Here is a 13,612-nt window from a genome sequence, read left to right as displayed (position 1 = left end):
CATTCCATAGTTAATGAATTCGGGAATAAATAGGAGAATGAATGAGAAAAGTAAATGAATGAATGAAAAATTAGAACATTGGCTTTTGTCCACACTTACATCAACCCTGTAGTCTGTTGGTTATTTTTTGCTGATCTGAAGTCTAATTATATATGCGTTTGACTGTGGAAAAGTGAATTGAGTTACTTCTTAAGGTTGAGGAATAAAATATTTTTAATACCCAAAGTTGTAGATACTAATAATAAAAAATGATCCTTGGTAGCAATAATATTAGAAGCCACCAAAAGAGAGGAAATATTTCCACCTCTACAAGTACTGTTAATCATTTTCATCATCTCTATTACACTTGTGAATTCTTGAACTTTTTCACAGGGATCTTTGTCTATTACTTTCATCACCTTTGATGATGGTGGCTTTGATCCTATTTGTAACTCTCCCTTAGCCTAAACTTTCAACTGATCCTTGAATAAAATCAATAAAAAAATTATTTATATACTGGTTACAACTAATATAAGTTCAGTGTTACTTCATTTAAAGCAACATTTACCTCAACAATTCATTCATTCATAATTGTATTGATACAATCTGAAGGAGAAGCATAATTCTTCTCTCTGGGACAAGAGAATCTAATTAAATGAGGAAAAGGTAGAAAGTTTTCTATCCCTCTTTTACTTACATCAAATTATTAGTCCTTTTTATGTAAATAAAAAATTAAAACATTTTTCTTGTTTTTTGAAGTTGTAAATTTTAAACAATTAGTGCTCTTTATTCTACCTTGCTCCTAGATATGTTCCTAAATTCATAACTCTATGCACTCTTTATTTTTATTATATCTGAGTGGGTAATAGGCTCTAATTCTGTTGTAATTTACCTGTAGTCTTTATTACAAGGCCTTCACTAAACTGTTTTCTGTTTTGTTTTCTTTGACTTGTAGAATTTATTTCCTTGTATGTCTGACATTTTTTTTTACTACATTATAGATGTATGTGAAAAATTATTTGGGAAATATTTTGAAAACTACAATAATGGTATTTTCCTCCAAGGAGAGCTTGTGTTTGTGTGGGAGTACTGCCAATTCAAGTCCAGAGATTGCATAAAAACTCCTGATCTGGGCCATGACTTCCTATGGGCTGTGTTATTCCAATGAATCTCACCCTGAGGTGTGGCACTTTGACACTTCAGGTCACTGTAGAGACAGTCCCTTGTTTGACGCAATTTTATCAGAGATCTAAGCTTTGCTTTTGGGTGCTTTATTTCCTAAGCATCTTATAACAAAGGTTTTCATGTTCTGGCAAAATTCAAAAGCAGTTGGAGCAAAAAAGCTTCGTTTAACACTCTTCTGCGCTAAATGAACAAATAGTACAATTCCCATTTAGAAACAAAGGGTTTTGTATGTTATTTGACCTTAAGTAGATGTCTTTGGTATATATTTGTACAAACTATAAACTGATTTTTTAATTTCTATACAAGAGAATTGACTAGTATCCTAGTCAATTCAGGCTGCTAAACCAGGTTGTCTACGTACCATAGACTGGGAAAGCTTATAAATAATAGAAATTTATTTCTCACAGTTCTGCAGCCTCAAGATCTAAGATCAAGTTGACAGTATGGTCACGTTCTGGTGAGAACCCCCCTTGTGGACTGCAGACTGCTGACTTCTCCTTGTATCCTCACATGGGCAAAAGATAACTAGAAAGCTCCCTGGGGTCTCTTTCATAAGACACTAATCCCATTCATGAGGGGTCTATTCTCATGCCCTTATTCCCCACAAAGCCCCACCTCCAAATAAGATCACATTGGGGGTTAGGATTTCAACATAAGCATGGGGGGGTGGGGGAGGGTACAAAAACATTTAGTCAATAACATCTAGGATAGTGGTCCTGTTTTAAGAATCTGAGTGCCATGGAATTTAAGGTCTGAGCAGTCCTGATCCTAGCTGTTTAAAATCATTTAAAAAATTATTTGTGTTTAGAAATGCATGTGTTATAATAGATAAAAAAAGACTATCCAACATAATCTTGTTTTCTTAGTTTATAATTAAAAGTGAGAATTTAGTGTGCTGTCAAAATATTAATTTAGCCCTTAAAGTAAATCATAATAGCATGAATGAGACTGACACAACCTTATCATCTATGTTTTCTATTATCTAGCAATAGACACTCCAAACCAGATTCATCAGTGCACTGCCCTCAGATGTGAAACTAAATCTTTGCAGGTCAATTTACCTTTAAGACTCAAGTTGAAAAATATTAGTTTTCATTCATAATCTCAGAGTAGAAGCAGAGATAAAATTCGAGTACAAAAGAAAATCAATAGTAAACATCAAGTCAACAAACTGTAAATACACAATGATGGACAATATGGAGTTTTCATCTTAAACATTTTCTGGTTCCATTGCCTTTGTTTCATTCTTCTGAGGGTGAAAATAGAGTTGTAGAACAGTCCAGCAACAGCCCAGATCCACAGTTTAGTCAATCTTCCTAAACAATAGTATTATATTTCTTCACTATGTGGCCCAAACAGAAAAATTCCAAAATAATAAAAGCCTTTCTACTAGAACCTGAGCAGCACATTTTCTGTGATAAACAGTAATAGGGTGACTCCTTTCAAACAGATTAATGAGATAAAATTATACCATAATATTCACTCACTTAAAGTTCAGTGGTTTTTAGTTTATTTACTGAGTTATGCAATCATCACTATAATCTAATTTTAGGACATTTTCGTTACCTCAAAAAGAAATCTATACACATTAGCATTCACTTCCCATTTGCCCTCATTCAACCTCCCCATGACCAACCCCAGACAACCATTAACCTGCTTTCTGTCTTTATAGAATTGCCCAGGCTAGACATTTGATATAAATGGGATCATGCCCTCTGTGGTCTTTTATGACTGGCTTTCTTTATTTAACATACTGTTTTTAGGTTCGTTCATTTATTCACATTATAGCAGTTATCAGGACTCCATTCATTTTTATTGCTTAATAATATTCCATTGAATAGACATGCCACATTTTGTTTATTCATTCAGCAATTGTTGGAAATTTGAGTTGTTTCCCTTTTTTGGTTATTATGCATAATGCTGCTATGAACATCTGTATACAACTTTTGATGTAGACATATGCTTTTGTTTGAGTAAATACTTAAGAGTGAATTTGTGGGTCTTCCTAGGTGGCACAGTAGTTAAGAATCTGCCTGCCAATGCAGGGGACATGGGTTCGATCCCTGCTCCAGGAAGATCCCACATGCCGCGGAGCAACTAAGTCCATGCATCACAACTATTGAGCCCATGTGCCACAACTACTGAAGCCCACATGCCTAGAGCCCATGCTCCACAACAAGAGAAGCCACAGCAATGAGGAGCCCGCACACCACAATGAAGAGTAGCCGCCGCTCACTGCAACTAAAGAAAGCCCATGCGCAGCAACAAAGACCCAACACAGCCAATAAATAAATAAATAAATTTATTAAAAAAAGAAAAGGCTGTAGCACATTGAATCAAAAGACACTCAGTGGCAAACTAGCTACTTGAGACCTAATAAATCTTACTGGTGTGTTTGTTTAGAAAAAAAAAAGAGTGAATTTGTAGGTCATATGGTAACTCTGTATTTAACATTTTGAGGAACTGCCACACTGTTTTCCAATGTAGCTGCACCAATTTACATTCCCACCAGCAATGTTTGAGGGTTTTAATTTCTTCACAACCTTACCAGGTTTCTTGTCAGTTTTGTGTTTGTTTGTTTTTCCATAGCTATTATAGTGAGTTGTGTAGTGGTATCTCATGATGTTGAACATCTTTAATGTGCTTATTAGATGTTCCTGTATCTTCTTGAATATTTTCAAATCCTTTGCCCATTTTTAATTGGGTTGTTTGCTTCTTTGTTAATGAGTTTCATATATTCTGGATGCAGGTCTTATCAAAAGCAGGATTTGCAAATACTTTCTCTTTTCAATTTTTTGATGATGTCATTTGAAACACAAAAATCTAAAATTTCAATGACATTCAGTGAATCGCTGTTTCCTTTTTTGCTTGTGCTTTTTGTCTCATAGCTTAAAATCATTGTATAATTCACAGTCACAAAGATTTACTCATGTGTTTTCTTCTACATATCTTATCATTTTAGCCCTTACATTTAGGTCTTTGACCCATTTTGAGTTAAATTTTGTGTATATTGTGAATTAAGTGTCCAGATTCAGTATTTTGCATGTGTTGATATCCAGTTGTCCCACCACTGTTTATTGAAAAGACTACTGTTTCCCCATTGAATTGCCTTGGCATCTTTGTTAGAATCAATTGACCATAGATGTAAGGGTTCATTTCTGGACTCTCATTTCTATTTCACTGATCTATATTTATCTTTATGATAGTACCATACTTTTTGATTACTGTAGCTTTGTAGTAAGTTTTGGAATTGAGTTTTACAACTTTTTTCTTCCATTTCAAGATTGTTTTGGTTATTCTTCTTCTCTTGAATTTAACATGGTTTTCAGAGTCAGCTGATGGACTCCTTTGAGCAACATTTACGTTAGCTAACATAAATTCAATTTCAATGCCATGCCTTTTTCAAAATATTTTGTAATCTAATGTTTCATTTATTCAACCTCCACCTTTTCATTGGCCTCTTCTTATTTTCCTAACTTCCATAACTAATCATGCTTAATTATCCCCATTCTTAAAAAAAAATTATTTCTTGACATTGTCTCACCCTTCACAATCTAAATTCTTTAAAGAGCAGTCTCTATTTTTACTTTTAAGCCTCTCTTAAAGCTATATGAAAAAAGTTATCAATGACTTTTTAAAAATAAATTTATTTATTTATTTTATTGGCTGTGTTGGGTCTTTTTTGCTGTGCACGGGCTTTCTTTTTAGTTGCGGTGAGTGGGGGCTACTCTTTGTTGTGGTGCGCGGGCTCCTCATTGCTGTGACTTCTCTTATTGCGGAGCACAGGCTCTAGGTGTGTGGGCTTCAGTAGTTGCAGCACATGGGCTCAATAGTTGTGTCTCGCAGGCTCTAAAGCGCAGGCTCAATAGTTGTGGCGCACAGGCTTAGTTGCTCTGCGCCATGTGGGATCTTCCTGGAGCAGGGATCAAACCCATGTCCCCTGCACTGGCAGGTGGATTTTCAACCACTGTGCCACCTAGGAAACCCCTATCAATGACATTCTAACTGCCAAGCAGAACAGCACATTTTCAATCCTAACTGCAAAATTTTATAGCAACCAACCTTATATTTTTCACCCTTTTCTCATTTGTTTTTATGATATTATCATCATCTCCTCTTATCTATTTCTATTTCCTCTTGTCTATGTCTGTTTTGCTCAACTCTTGCTTCTACTCCTTCCTTGTTGTTTTTACCCAGGATTGATTCCTCAACTTTCACGTTTTCTTATTTTATAAACTTTCACCAGTCTCTAAAATTAAACTCTAATCACAGGCTCCCTTTTAAAGGTTTTATTTAGCTTCACATGGTTATTCAGTATGTATCTCAAAAATACAAAGTTGAACTCAATACCTTTCTTGTCAAAACTTGTTCCTCATTCTTCCTTCCATATATCAATAAATAAGCTACCTAATTTAAAAAGCAAAGGGCTTTGAAGTCATTTTTAACTCTTCCCCCCACCCTTTCTCACATGTAAATCATAAACTTGTCAATTTTATCTCTAAAATTTGTCTCCCATTCACCCACTCCTTTTTATTCTCTGACTTGGCTTAGTTCCTCATCATTTTTCCTTTGGACTCCAATAAAAACTTACATGCCATCTTTCATGGTTCCAACAATTTTGCTGCAAAATATAGAACTTATCACATCATTCCTATTCTTAAAAACCCTTCACTGACTTCCCATCACCTGGAGAGTAAGTGAATCCACTTAGTTTGGTGTTAATGATGTTGCACAACTCAGTCCCAACTGATTTTTTCAGTCTTATGTACAATGATACAATTGCTCCTTCAACAGTCCCTACCATCTCTGTTGCCTCACTTCCCAAATATACCACCAAATACACACACTGCTGTTTTCGCCATAAAGGACTTGCTCACTGTAAACCTCACACACTGCTCATATGTTTATATGAAAGAGAAGCAGGAGAGGGAAGAGAAGAAAGCCAAACTAAAGTATAATCTCAGACAAAGACCTGTAGAGAATAGCTTCAGCCTAATCCTGCAGAGGAACTCTAAAGTTACACTTCACAGATGTCTAAAGCAAGGAAACTAAGCTGTCATACTCCTGTATCTGTCAGTCACTAGTCAAGAACTTTAAAAAAGGGACTAAATTCCCAGAGACTTCTAGATTTCTGCATATGTAGACAAAAGACCTCTAGAAAAAGTACAGTTTCCAAAGTAGAGGCATATTTCAAACTTGCCAGACTTTAGTCAAAATAGTTTTTGTACTTGCTTACCTCTCTTGGTTCTTATTTTCCCTTTAATTTTGACCTAGTCTTATCAACTCTTCTATGAATATAAAAACAACTTTAATATTTAATCTGGTTTTTAGTTATCTACAATGAGAGGCTTGGTTCTTATAACCTAATACATTTTTTGTAATTTTATGCCCCATCTTTATTCTCAATTTTCTTTATCTTTTATCCTGTGTTTCTTTTATATTTTAAATATTGTTGGATGTTTTCCTAATTCATTCTAAAGATCTGTTTTGTCAGTGAATTTAACACATTTACATTTATTACAGTTGTTACTAGCATTCGTTTATATCTTTATATTCCACATTTTCTATACACTACTTTAATTCTCCTTTCATACCTTCCATTGGACATACCAAGTTTCTTCTTTTTTTATAAAAGTTAACATTGCATTTAATTTCTTATGTTGGTTACCAAGAAAATGATATATGTCTGCATTAATTTTTTTACTTTCTACCCATTTGTTATGCTTATCCATATCCATACCATCTAAAGTCTTTCATGACATACACTCCTCACTCCCACCACCACGTTTGTGTTTTCTACATTTTTAACTCTGAAATGTATGGATCTTTTATGGATTTTGGGTTGTTTTAGTAACAAGAAAACTTACTAACTTATTTCCTCACCTCTACATTCCATATATTTCTTAGATCTTCCTAGGCTTATTTGACAACTTACTGGTATACTTCTGAAAGAGTTTTCAAGAGAGCCATTTGCTTGATGAAACTTCTGAGTTGTTTGTCTAAGAATATGTAAATATATTTCCTTTACATTTAAATTACTATTAGTTGAATATAGTAGTGTAGATTTCAAGTTCTTTTATTCTGACTCTTTAACAATGTTACTCTTCTTATTCACAAAACAAAATGTTATATGTATTTTGCATATATGATTAACATTGAGAAGTATGTTACTGTCCATTTCTTATTTCTTTTTAAATAATATGCTTTTTCTATTGGGAACTATAAGAAAGGTCTTTGATGTTTTAAAATTCACTCTAATATGTTTGTATTTTTTAATTGTCCTAAAGCTTTGGTACTATGAAAATTTTCAATGTTTATCTTTCTTTAATTCTTAGAAATTCTAGGTCATATTTCTTCAAATATTTCCTCCTGCCATTTTTTTCCAATCAGTTTTCTGGAAAACCTTTAATGTGGAAGTTAACACTTGCACACCCATCCTTCACATTCCTAATTTGTTTTACTATTCTTTTCCTTTGTCGCTTTCTGATAACTTTTTTGAATTCCTCAAATCTTTAAAAGAATTTTTGAATTCCTTTAATCTTTAAAGTCACTAATTTGTTACCCAGTTGTACTCATTCTCATATTTTAATCCTTCTATTAAGTATTTTTTTTTTCTTTAAAATGTTATTCTGCTTGTCTTTTCCAATATTCTCCTTTATCTCTTTGAGAATGCTGATTATGCTTGACTTATATTTAAGTTTTGGTTTATGTTAAATTTTTGGTCCACTAACTCTTCTTTATGTGGTATAAGGTGGAGGGATTCACCTCAAGTTTGAGTTTTTCTAATTTTACAATCTGAGCTGAACCACTCTTTGTGTATCTCTCCCCACAGTCTGCAAATCTACCCCTGTGGGATTCTCCTTTCCTCCTGGCGTGGTCGTGGCAGGGATGGTGGGGAGGAGGGGTTTCTCAGGAATCAGCCAAAATGCCTAAAAATCTTTTGTTATTCACCTTCTACCCCAGCTAAGCAAGAGTTCCATTCTGCTATTTTCCCACCATCTGTCACTGGTGCTGGGTTGGTGGTACTGTTTTTTTGTTTGTTTTCTTCTTACTGTAGAATATAATCTATGCAGTGCAATGTGAGAAAAGGTAGGAATTACAACTTAAAAGTTCCTCCTCAAAATTTTGTTGTCCTTGTACCCAGCTCTTTTCATATCTAGGTTGTCTTTCTATACATGAAAAATAATCAGCTTATGTCTTCATAAGAATTCTCAGTCTGTTAATTTTAGTTTTTCAGAATCAACCAAACCATCACTTCTGCAGCACCTACAGAATTACATCCAGGGAAAAGAATCCTGCAAAACCCATTCACTTATCAAAAACTGGGGGAGGTTTTCCAACTATTCTATATTTTACCCTTATAACAAAGGTCAACTCTGCCGCTGTATCTCCCTCTTCAACACTCCATTTTTTGCTGTCTATTACAAACTAATTCAGTTGCACAAGATTCTGTGTATCTAGCACAGTGCATTAGCCAAAAATGTGTATCGTGACCCCAAACTTCTAAAAGAACTTTCTATCTTGCTGGGGAGGTCAATTAATCAATACTTCTATAAATCTCTGATACTTATATAAATCTCTGAGGAATAACAAAGTTGTCAAAGTTGTAAGTTAAATAGTGCTAAATCCCTCAATATTACATATTCAGGCAATAAGTAGACAAGAAATAAGTAAAGGGCTTAACCAGTTTACCTTGTGAGTAAATAGGAGCAGATAAGTAAGGAAGACAGAGCATCATGAGTCTTCTAGCATCTCAATATCACACAAGTGCTCTGAAGTAGTTCATGGTTTGGCAGTATCCCTACCACTGACCTTGAACTGCTTTCTAGTTCTCCAGAGTACATTATAAAATGTACTTAAGTTGAAAATTGCTTCTCTCTCTCTTTCAAGAAGATTTTTAATTCCAGATAAAGTATTCCTGTGGAAAAAACTCTTTTAAACCAGATTTGTTTATATATGTTTATAAATGCATGGTTTAAAATCAACCCAGAAACTTTTACCTTTTACCTTGATAATCCCTGTGTTATGGCAGAGCTCTATCTATTAACATTGATGGTCATTAATGTGAAGAACTGTTGTAAATTACCCCTCCCATTCAGGAGTCTACAACATCTCTAAAATGAGATTGTTTCCTCCTATGTGCAGCATTATTTCTTTTAGCTCCTCAATACTTTAAAGCCATCTATTTGGCCACCGGAGATCTTTGAGGATTAATTGAACAAACAATTTGGTGAAGGTTTCTGGGAAATTACCACAAAAGACAAATCATAATTGGTGGTTGCAACAGCAGAAATGCTCTTTTAAGAAAAGCCTTTCAGCAGACTTTAAGAGTCAGAATCTCCTATGGGTTTTGCAAATAGCAGCCCTGGTTGCAAATCAAGGGCCTGACTGTAGGTACACAGAACTCAGCCCAGGTGGTAACAGGCACAAAGGGTCAGCCTTAAATGAAATTGTGAAGTAAGTGAAATTCATTTCAGAGCACACAGCAGTATCTTCCTCCTTCACCTCTCTTCCTCTGAAAGCTTTCTCAATGTTTGAAGCTTTCCCCTTCTCTGACAACACAAACTCACTTAATCATGTATTCATTCAATGAACAATTTGTAAGAGTCAAGTGCCAGATGCTAGAATTATTCAGACACATAAGGCATAAATTATAAACTTAATAACTCATAGTCTAATGGGGAGAAAGATGCAAAATAAATGATATAAATATAATAATTAGAGTTCGATACTATGCATAAACATGACTCATTGAAGAAAGATATTGACTTCACTTAGAAGATTCACAGAAGGTTTTAAATGGGAAAAGACGCTTAAGCCAGATCTTGAACCATTAGGTGTGGGGGATAAGAGTAGAGGAAAGAGTATTCCATGAAAATTAACTGAATGTGCAAAAACAGAAAAAGTTATAGCAAACTGCTTCACACTGAGGTGTGAAATTGCTAGGATAAAAGGCAAAATTTTAGGTGTAAGGAATAAATCCCTAAAATAAGAATTTATAGAACCTGACAAATTAGGGATACTATTTGGCTTTGCAGGAAACCTTTCTAGAAACCCAGACAAATGATCATTATTCCACTTACTCTTAAATATAGAAATTTGGGCCTAGTCCACATCAGGCTTCACAGTTTGTGTGTCTGTCTGTCTCTCCCCTATCTCTATCTCTCTATTTTTCCATCTTTATCTCTATTTCTATGTTAGAACACACACACACACACACACATTCTCACTCACACATATTCACACATGCTTAGTAAGCAACACCTGAAATGGACACAGTACTATAGAATATGTGATTCTACCAGGTTGAAAAGAGTGTTTGGTCGGAGCATTTGTTTGCCACCATGCTGACAGCAAAAAGTCTAATCAGATTGTTTTCCTACTTTGATTCTTGGCCAGAGTTAGGGAAAGGTCAGAAAAATCTAGGGAAGACATGTTTTGAGCAGCCTGAAAATAGCAAGCATGACTGAACGCTCCAGGTAAATCCCAAAGATGCTGGGAATCAGGCTCTGTGGCTTCTCTCATTTGGGGCTCTGTTATGCAACCATGTCCCCTGCCACCAAGTTATCCAGAAATGTTTCCTCACACCAGGTCTGTGCTGCTTTTAAGATTTTTAATGACTACGTCAGATGTGCCAGTTTATTCTTTGTGATAGCTTTCTCTCTGCTTTGCTGTTGGAGACACATAACCTAATGGTATGATTTTACACATCTTTTTCTTTCTATCTACAGCCATATTTCATCATCTCCTCTGAAGACTAGATCATTTATGAAGTTCTGGTTAACACACCCTTCATTGGCTGGTTCATTGTGGATCTTAAAAGATACAGAAAAGTAGTCCAATTACAGAGCTTTTAGTATGAAAGTAAGCGAATCACTTTCTTATTTCACTGCATTGCTTAGCGGTTTGTATTGAGCCACATGTGCTTTGACAGAAATTTGCTGACCTGTGTATTAGGCAGATAGACCGAAAGACAATCCGTTTGCACCTGGAAACTACACTGATTATGCATCTAAATCAAAAGAGTAAGTTCAGAACATATCACTGTGCAAGACAACCAGATATCAAGGAGCCTACCCAGATCAAAACTGAATTACACTTTGAAAAATTGTCAAATAAATGAAATTCATTTTAGTAAACTATTGGACTTCAAAATCATCTAAGCGTGGCCCTAACTTTGGGTAAGTTAGCATCCCAGGTAGATGGGCTAATATTGTTTTCAATTAGGTCATCTCACAATTTTGGATCACTTTATTTGATGCCTTAATTGCATTGTTTAAAAGCCTTCACCATAGCAGACATACAGAAATTTGTTTTGAGGCAGTACACAAAGAAGTTTCTAGGTCTGCAAGAAGCATTAAAAATTATGGATTAATTTTAAGCAAATAAACCCCATCTACTAGTTAATGAACTACATTTGGATAATAGAAGATGAGCTGATACACAAAATATTACCTCTTATTCTTCTGTGAAAACCAATTTTGTTTTTTAAGCTTAGAAATTCCAAATCAGTATTCTAATATTGCACCAAAGGAATACAGTGGGCAGTCCTTCGTTCACATTCTCAGACTGCAGGTAGTCAGTGAAGAGGAAATATTATGGTCCATACCACCACGAAGAGGAGATAATAACAGCTAACCAGATCCAGCCCCCACTGGCCTCTTGACCTGGGACAGCACCTAGGACATCAGAAGTCCTTTCAGCATCTAATGAAATTGGAAACATGGGGGCAAGTCCTATAATAGTGTATATCTAAGAGGCTATACCATATTAAAGTGTAAGAGAAATTCAATATTTATAAACTATAACTTTCCATTATTAACAAATGTTTGGGGTAGTATCACTCCTCTTCTTCCTCTTCAAATATTTTGTGTATGAAATAGAAAAATGGGTTTTCCATTAGTCTAATCATCAGTTTAAAAATTCCCAAATTGGATCTTTTTGTGCAGCTATGCTGTTTTTCAGATGATTCTTTGATGTCACTTACAAGGAGGTGAAATTGTTCATGTGAATAACAACTCTGAATGTTCTCTGGTATCACAAGAACCCGGAGTCTGGGATGTCAACCACAGTAATCTGTCCTTTCTCTGAATTGCCCTAACACTTTGCTACAAATCAACAGGCTCCTTGAGTGTAGAGGCTGCATCCTCAGTACTTAGTCCAACGTCTGAAATGGTAAAGATTAAATAAAATTGCTGAATCAACAAATGAATCTGTAGCTCTTTAAAGTATTATATTCCTTCCATTTCTGAGGCTAGATTATATTTTCTAATAACATCTATCGTTTCTTTTCATTGTAGACATATAATATGCTTAAAACAGAAATCATGAAAGTATAGAAAACCATGAAGAAATAATTGCCTATAATACCATAACCCAGAGATAATTGTTATAAATATTTCCTATATATCCTTCCAGTATATCTTTAAATCATACATTTAAAAAAATTATGTTTTGCATATTAATTTGAATCTGCTAGTTTTTCATTTAAAAACATATGGTGTATATTTCCCACATTAGCAAGAATTAATCTTAAAAAATCACTTAATGGTTAATTAGCATTCCATCACATGCTGTTCATACTTATTTACACACAACATATAGATAAATATATTGGGCATATGTGTGTTATTGCCCATTATATTTGATGGCAAAATAAACAATGCTTTGTATTTAGTAAGTATTCAGTTAGTACAGATCAACTGCAAAAATGGTTACAGTAATGATTTTTACCACAAGAGAGGATAAGCTAGTGGATTTAATTATTGGTATTGCAAAACTTTTCAATTTTATACTGATAATTCTCTTTTACTAAATGTTCAATTCAAAATGACTCCATTAGGAACTGTTACCTGATGTTATTATTCAGAATTGTGCAGTGGAGATTGAAATGTAAATTTCATAATATTTTTCCTAATAGGGTCTTAACAGGGTTAAGGGTTGATAAATATTAGATCTCACAATAATGTGCCTCTCAACGATGTGGAATATTCAGCGGTATCCATAACAACCATGATTCTTTACAGATATTTTAATTGCAACATTCTTTGGAATTGTTGATGGTTTATTGTGACAAAATTAAGACAACTTAAGGAAGACTATTTATTGATAAATGGGTTTCAAACCAAGATGATGGAGAATAAGCTTTATATTCTGCTTTTCTGACAAGGCAATGGTTGTATCTGAAAGGAAAAAGAGGCAAGATACTGTTTCTATCTATGTGAAGAAAAGAAATATGTCAAGCATATGAAATAAAAAGAATGTCACCTTCAGGCCCCACAAAACTGAATCTAGAAAACTAAAGGAATTTAAGTATACATATATTGAGTATATATTGTATACACAATCAGCGGGAAAACAAAACGCTATAAAAAAATCAAAATCATTTCAAATTAGAAATTTAGCACTTGTTTTGTGGGTTAACATGGCATTGCACGACACAACTGAA

The 13,612-nt window shown here is 34.4% G+C and overlaps 1 long non-coding RNA gene across 1 annotated transcript in view; it reads left to right on the top strand.

The window, feature by feature from the left end:
- The window catches only part of LOC130835314 (uncharacterized), a 58,826-nt gene extending 47,864 nt beyond the window's left edge, over window positions 1–10,962 (top strand). The window contains exon 4 of the long non-coding RNA XR_009048862.1: window positions 10,896–10,962. This is a non-coding gene — a long non-coding RNA (uncharacterized LOC130835314). The remainder of the gene's footprint in view (window positions 1–10,895) is intronic.
- Window positions 10,963–13,612: the final 2,650 nt, after the last annotated feature.

This window comes from Hippopotamus amphibius, chromosome 13, assembly GCF_030028045.1.
Source record: "Hippopotamus amphibius kiboko isolate mHipAmp2 chromosome 13, mHipAmp2.hap2, whole genome shotgun sequence".
Classification (NCBI taxonomy): domain Eukaryota; kingdom Metazoa; phylum Chordata; class Mammalia; order Artiodactyla; family Hippopotamidae; genus Hippopotamus; species Hippopotamus amphibius.
The sequence above is the reverse complement of the archived record's forward strand: the minus strand, read 5'-3'. Positions and strand labels throughout refer to the sequence as shown.